The 7,872-nt window shown below is 34.4% G+C and overlaps 1 long non-coding RNA gene across 1 annotated transcript; it reads left to right on the top strand.

The window, feature by feature from the left end:
- The first annotated feature begins 371 nt into the window (after positions 1-371).
- LOC116112607 lies at positions 372-5,183 on the top strand. The gene is made up of 8 exons (XR_004125273.1): positions 372-433; positions 513-566; positions 645-737; positions 1,577-1,815; positions 2,731-3,530; positions 3,712-3,754; positions 4,365-4,424; positions 4,902-5,183. It is a non-coding gene; the product is annotated as an uncharacterized LOC116112607 (long non-coding RNA).
- The last annotated feature ends 2,689 nt before the right edge of the window (positions 5,184-7,872 follow it).

Raw genomic sequence — 7,872 nt, 5'->3', positions numbered from 1 at the left:
CCTCTCATTGAAAATTGTTCAGCTGGATTTATCAGTTCAGTGTTTGCCTATGGGCAGGTACCTTTTATCTTGCTTTTGATTCCTCTCCACTCATATTTTATTTTACATGTAATTATGCCATTAGCTTTCTTCGTGTATCTGAAAAATTGATTACACTAGACAGGGAGTGGAAAGACTTATACCATGTGGGGACCAGCTAATGCCTTGTTGGAAGAAAATTTTTCAAGTGATCAACAAGGCTTAACTCCCTGTATTTTTTAGTAACTCATTTCCCGCATAAATGAGGTGAGGTTCAAGTTTTTCAGGAGTCAACTTGTCGATGCATTAATCCTTTGTATTTTCATGATATTATCCCCTTGTACTTTCGTTGTAGGAGCAAATCAAGCATGCTGAAAAGCAGCTAAATTACCAATGTTGTTGTTCTTTTCTTGAGGTTTTGTGACTGGACAGTAACCCTTTTTGTCTTGTGAAATTTAAGTTGCATGTCCTAATATATGTACATATTATTGCAGATTTACAATGAACAAATCACAGATTTGTTGGATCCAAGCCAAAGAAATCTTCAGGTGACAGAAGCACTCACATCCAGTAAAAGACCTACATAAATTCAGTTTTCCTTGACCCTGTTTTGCTTCTCCTTCCAGATAAGAGAAGATGTCAAATCTGGTGTTTATGTTGAAAATTTGACAGAGGAGTATGTATGCACAATGAAGGATGTCACACAACTATTGATAAAGGTTTGATTCGATTTTCCTTCTTGGACCGCATAGTTTGGATGCTTAAGGCAGGTTCCTAGCATTTGAGAGACTTTTTAGAGAATGCCTATAAAAGAAATGTTGTACGATTTCTTGGCTAGTACAAACATGTATATATTCATTTTCCGTGTCGTCATGGTGTTTCTTTGCTTGACAAATTTGATTCAATGTTACATTGACTATGACCTAATAGGTACACCCAACATAAGGAATTTTTCCTGGTGCTTGAATTTATTTTAAGGGTTTACTGCATGTAATGCTTGGCAACTCTATATGTTTTTCTTTTTCTTTTTTAAGGTGACAGAGAAGTACTAAATAATAAATAGTATGTAAGTATTCTATCAATATGTACAAACATATGATATGCTAACACAGAGTACAATATTAAGATGACTACGCTTGCACAAAAGTGTCATGTTTAACAGACATTAAGATATAAGAAAATTGAAATATTAATTTCTTTAGATACCCATCATTTTTGTTGAAATCCCAAAACCCATAAAGTTTTACCATTATTACTGCCCCACAAAATTTTCCAGTGCTGGCCTAACTTGACTGCTCCATAAGGTGAGAGAGCTTGTAATATCTGCATGCACCTATTGAGTACTTGTTGTAAATAGGGAGCCATGCTTATTGTGGGCCTGACTATACTAGAATAACCATCATTAAAGTGTCATGACAGGTATTCTATCATTGCTTATCTTATATGAGAATAATACACATTTTTATCTGTTTTCTGTATATAATTATGAAAGGTTAATTTTCTACTGAGAGCTTATTTTAACACTGTTGCTTCTTGCACCTTTATGCTCTTGTTTTAGGTACTTCATGATGTAGATTGTCTTAAAATGGAAGATGAAGAGAAGGTCGAGATTGAAGAGACAGTGTCTGCCTCCATGTTTGTAGAGCCATCTTTTCCTTTACAAGAGAAAGTAAGTACTGAAGAAACTGAAGCTAAAACTGAAGTTAGACCAGAGTCCCTTCCTCCACCTGGTAGGGGGCGGAGAATATATGAGATAGATCCAACTTTGACAGGTTTTTGTCAACATCTTGATTACAGGTGAGATAATGTTTTATTCTGTTACACAATGAACACTGAGAGTTTGTTTGAACGACTGACCTGGGGTCTAAAAGTAATGAGAGCAAATTAATTGCTTTTTCTTGGTTGATATTTGTATGGATGCATTCTAGTCAGTTTTAGTGGGCTTCTTCCTATTGTGTTTTTACGTTCTTTCCTCACTTCTATTTATGAGAATGCAGTAATTTAAGTCTATCCTCCATCCTAGCTTGGACTTAATAAACATTAATATCTTGCTTACAAAGATGGTGCTTCTTGTTTTTTCTCCCTAATGTTTATGTTGGATTGAACAAATCAACCTATGGCTCTCTTTTTTCTTTTATACGATTGTTAAATAAATACCTTTAGTTCATAATAATGTTTGAATTCAAGTCCCATATCCATAAGAGCTCTGAAGTTTCTTGATAGTTTTTGATCACACAACAACAACCCCTTTTAACCCTTAAATCTATTACAAATTCAAGAATCTTCGTAGGGATTTTTCTAATTTAATTGTAAGTTTAATAAGTATATTCCCTCATGAAATCTTGCTATCATAGTTTCTGATATGACATACAATGAAGGAGTAAACTAAGTTTTTCAACAACTCCTTATTTTCCCTAGTTTTAAGTCACACAAAAATCTAGCACACATTTCACTCACATGGATACGAAATTCTCGTGTACACTCTTTTTATGTGTCTATATTTGTGTGTTCTTAAAGATTTATTATCCAAAATGTTTGACTCTAAGATAGATTTATGATACAGACTTTTGTAGTCTGATTATTTTATTCTTAGTTAACCTTTTTATTATTTTGTTGTGAATAAACCTTTATTCATTGATGGATTATTTTCCTGTTTCTGTCACTTTCTTGATTTAATGTCTGAGGTTGGTGAAAGTCTTGTTCCAATTGCAGGTATGGACAATACAAAAAAATGCGTGAGGATATTGCCAGATATGATTGTATGAAGGTGGTTTGGAGTTGTTTTCTCGTGGCTATGAAAAGTTAGGCTTCACGGACAGGTATTTCTACAGGTTGATTTCCTTGATTATTCTATGTTTAGTATCTTTATGGGTTAAATATAAGATTGTGACTTTGTGTGTGATCACGGTGCAATGTGCTATTATGTGTATTACGCTTTTTTTGATGCAAATAATAAATAATTAATTGTAAGATGAAATAAATGTATGAGTTAATACTCATGCTATGTGGAGAACACAAGATAGAAAAGTATTCATCTAGTATTTGCATCTTAACCTCATTTAAACTGTGGTGAAACTGGTGTTTGAATTTATATTTTCAAACTTCATCAGCTGGCATTACTAATTACAATTCTGGCCATTGTAGCTTTGTTGCTTGGGCCATTGTCAACAGATATGTCTTACTTTTCCTGGAGTCTGCTTCGACTAAGCTCAAGCCAATACAAGCTGTTCCATGGGTTAAAAATGTGACAGATTCTGGTCATAAGATAGAGAGGCCTGTGCTTGCATTCCTTTCGTGTTCATATAGGGATATCATCTGTGGTTTTGTTAATACTAATACTTTTATATTTTTGCAAATTTAGGAAATAGCATGTAGGTTTATCAAGTATTGATCAACAATGCAAGCTGGGGTGAAAATTTGTGCCAGCCTATAGAACCAGTTTATCTTTCTTCTTTTTGGTGGCACTTCTATGTGGTTTATTAGCTCATAGTTGTCTTCTACTTGATTTTCAGGTGTCATGTTCTCTTTGTGGGTATTTTTCTAGTTGTGCATATTTTTTTCTGAAATGGAAATTGAGTTCTAATCAAAATTTTATGTGGTCCCTTTTTGTTCCAATCAAGTTTTATCTGCTTAAAAAGTAATTAAAAGGTTAGAAGTTGTGGTTGCTGAATATTGTCCCTATTGGTTCTGCAGTGCCACAGGTATAACTTATAGAGAGTGGGCGCCGGGAGCTAAGGTTTCTTTGATTCTTTTACTCCATGATTTAACGGTTTGATCTCATTACCTCTTGACGAGGATGGTGTTATTTGGGCTAACAATTTTTTGATGTGATGATAATCTATACTGGTTTATGTTGTTATTATGATCCACTAAATCTTTGTGCCTCTATTGTGAAAACATTTATTTCCCTATCATGATAACGCTCCTGTAATTTATGTTCAATTACTTTTTATATTGATACATAAAAATAGAAGAATGAAGTCAAGCCTCTTCAATACTTTTTAATCTCTCATTTAAGAAAAAGAAAAGGCTCTTAAATACTTTTGTACTGAAAGTGGTAGATTATATGTATGCTGCTTGTGACCTTCATGACTTGATCATCAAACATGGACAGTTTTTATTTATTCTATCTGCTCTTATCCCTTTCAAGTTTACTCCTTCTGGTGGTAATTACTGATAACTGGACCATGTATATGGTTTCAAATGTGAAACATGCCTTCATCACTAGCTTTTCCTAAAACTTGTGCACTTATTGGATTATTTTGAATAAATACTAGTAATAGACGTTTAAAATCTAGTGGTACTGTTTATTTTTTGTCTTATATGTTAATTGCTTACTCTTTCAGTCAGCAGCTTTGATTGGAGACTTCAAAAACTGGAATCCCAATGCAGATATCATGACCTGGGTATGTTATCTTTGCTTCTGTAAATCAGAGTTCTAGCTGCAAATTGCCTCTTCTAATTGCACTGACATTGTGAGTTGAAATTTTCATCCTGGACAGAAAAATAAAGCCAAACTTTGCTTTATATGAAGTCTTTTCTTTTTTTGGGAAGAAACTATGTATTTTATGAAGCAGTCTAAGATAGAATAAATTGTTTTACTGAGTTACTTTGTTAGATAGAGCTAAGTCTGTAAGCAGAATGAGTTTGGGATCTGGGAGATCTTAGGCTGCTTCATAAAATACATGGTTTCTAACATATGATCCATGCTTAGTTTGGGATCTGAGCTAAGTCTGTAGGGTATGATCCATGGTTAAAAGAATATATGCTAGTGTATATACATGTCTATGATGTCCTTGTATATTCCTAATCTTTTCTAATATATTTTCTGAAGCATTCTATTCCCTTTTTTTTTTTTTTTTTTTTTGCTGTTGTTGTTGTAGTGGATGAGGAGCTCTACATTTGGGGAAAGAACTCCAATGGACAGCTTGGTCTTGGAAAAAGTAACAACTGAGCCTCAACTTAATGTTATATGTTTCTATGTCTGCTATCATTTTATGTATTTTTCTGTCGAGAATGTTTTACTTACTGTAGCATTAGTTTTCTAGGCAGTGAAGAAATGACATTCTAACTTGTAAAACGTATTAGGGATGAATATTCACACACTTCTTATTCATAGAATAAAATGATACATATTTATATACATTTGTTGTGTTCTAAACTAGGTAGGTGATCAATCTCTATTAGGACACAAGATCAATGTGATCCCTATAATCCTGGAAGTTATATACATCTGTGATGTTATACTTTAATAGCAAAAACTGATCTAACAACGCACCACAATCAAACCAAGAAACACAAGAATACCACAAAGATCAAACACACAGAACAAGCCACGATTTACCGTGGTTCACTTATCCTTTTATGGATAAGCTACATCCACGTTGAGCTCAAGAACGGTATGAGCTCGCTGCACTTCGATTACCAGAAAAGCGTCAAGATTACACAGATTCAACACTCACCAGATCTACCCGTTTACAACAGCAATCAGCCTTACAAGATACCCTCTGAATATCCCAAACCCGAGAGAACAACACTCTCACCTGAATGATTAAAGCCCCTAATCACTCGACTGATACTCACAATCTGGAATGTAGAATCTCAACCCTAACACAGAGAAAAATAACCGACTCAAATAACCCTAGCCACTGTCGTTTTCTCTCTCTGTCAAAACTGAATGAACATACGCTTATATATGGTTTGACTCTTTGAGTGATCCTGGCCGTTCAATCTGAAATGCATCCTGTGGTCTGAATTTTTCCCAAGTTAATATGCCTAAAATGACGCCGTATTAGTGTTACTTAAACGACGCTGTTTCAGGCTTCCATATTTAACAATCTCCACCTTGGAAGCATTGGAAACAGACTCTTTGTGTAGCTTGCCCTTTCCCATTCTGTCATAGCTCTTTATCACTCCTGATTACTTGATATGCAGCAAGTTCAAGCAGTGCTTGAACTTGACTGGAGTGATAATTTTGGTGCCCATATCTACTGGNATGCCTAATTCACTCAATCTAAAATCCCAACCCAAATTTTTTTTCTTAGTTCCCAATGTATTGTCTATATTTACAATTTAATTTAGGACAAAATAAAAAAAAAAATGTTTTATTAAAAAAAAGGGGAAAACCGGTTCAAAACCGGTTAACCGCTTTTTTAAAACAGTTAACCGGTTTTCCCTAAAATCGGTTCGGTTTCGGTTTGGGAATTTTCCCGAACCGAAAATCCGGTTCGGTTTAGAAACCGGTTAACCGCTTTTGAACACCCCTACGCTATAAATTCCCGAACCGAAAATCCGGTTCGGTTTGGAAACCGGTTAACCGCTTTTGAACACCCCTACGCTATGCAGCTTTCTAACTGCCTGATTAGACATTACTAGGAACGTAATCATAACCATAAACACAACATATTATTATTTAATTAATTTAATAGCAGGGTTCAAATATATGATTGGCTTGGGTACCATTTAGATAACAGTTTAACACAAAAGATTAAGCTTATAGGTAAAGGTTGTTTTTACTGGTTCATCTAAAGTTGTTGGTGCTGTCCTTCTTGAGTCCTCTATGAAGATACTAAGGTCCAATATAGCCTAGGAGTTTTTGAATTAGAAATGGGGAGGAAACAATCTTTTTAGTTGCTAGATCTCCAGTGTTTGAGGGTTCTTTGCACTTCCCAGTTGCTTAACATTCATCTAGTTATTAATCAACCATAACTACAGATGACAGCAATAAATACAACAATTTCTGCATACACAACATGCTATGATTTAATTAACACAATAAATGGATTAGAACACAGGAGCACTTGGTCAACACAGCTCTAATACTATGTTAGTTAACCACTTAACCTAAATACTTAAGTTAATAGTTAAAGGCCCAACAGATTACTTCACTCAAATATAAATCAAGCTTAAATTCAGCTTAGACATTTGACTTGGCTTTATTTGCATATTTGATCTTGGTTCAATTCTGACTATTTAAGTTAGGATACCAAGAATGAAGCACCCGTAATTATAAGTACCAGCCTATAGAACGTTTACTTTGTTTTTGGTTGGCATTCTATGTGTTATTAGCATAATAGTTGTATTCTACTCATTTTCAGGTCATGTTCTCTTTGTGGGTGTTTTTCTAGTTGTGCATATTTTTTTCTGAAATTGAAATGACATCTAGTCAAAATTTTATGTGGCCTCTTTGTTCCAATCAAGTGTTTATCTACTTAAAAAGTAATTAAAAGATTAGAAGTTGTGGTTGCTGATTGTCCCTATTGGTTTGCAGTGCCACAGGTAAACTATAGAGAGTGGGCGCCGGAGCTAAGTGTTTGTTTGATCTTTTACTCCAGGATTTAACTGTTGATCTCATTACCTCTTGTTGAGGATGGATGTTATGGGCTAACATATTTTCAAATGTGATGATAGTCCATAGAGGTTGTATGATGGTTATATGATCCATAAATCTTTGTGCCTCTATGTGAAAACAATATTTTTTTCCTGTATGTTTCCTGCTGAACTCTCCTGGAATTTATGTTACAATACTTTTTCTATGTGATACGTGAAAAATAGAAGAATGAAGTAAGCCCTCTTCAATACTTTTCTAATCTCTCATTTAAAAAAAGAAAAGGCTCTTCCTATACTTTGTGCTAAAAGTGGTTAGTTCATTGTATAGCTGCTTGTGACTCTTTTTGGAATTGATCAGAACATGGACAGTTTATTTATTCGATCTGCTCTTATCCCTTTCAAGTTTACTCCTTACTAGTGGTAATTACGAGATAACGGACAGCTGTGTATGTTTCACAGTCAAAAATCCTTCACACTAGCTTTTCTCAAACTTGTGCCCTTATTGTATTAGTTTGATAAATCCTG

This window comes from Pistacia vera, unplaced genomic scaffold (assembly GCF_008641045.1).
Source record: "Pistacia vera cultivar Batoury unplaced genomic scaffold, PisVer_v2 Contig664, whole genome shotgun sequence".
NCBI lineage: Eukaryota > Viridiplantae > Streptophyta > Magnoliopsida > Sapindales > Anacardiaceae > Pistacia > Pistacia vera.
The sequence above is the reverse complement of the archived record's forward strand: the minus strand, read 5'-3'. Positions and strand labels throughout refer to the sequence as shown.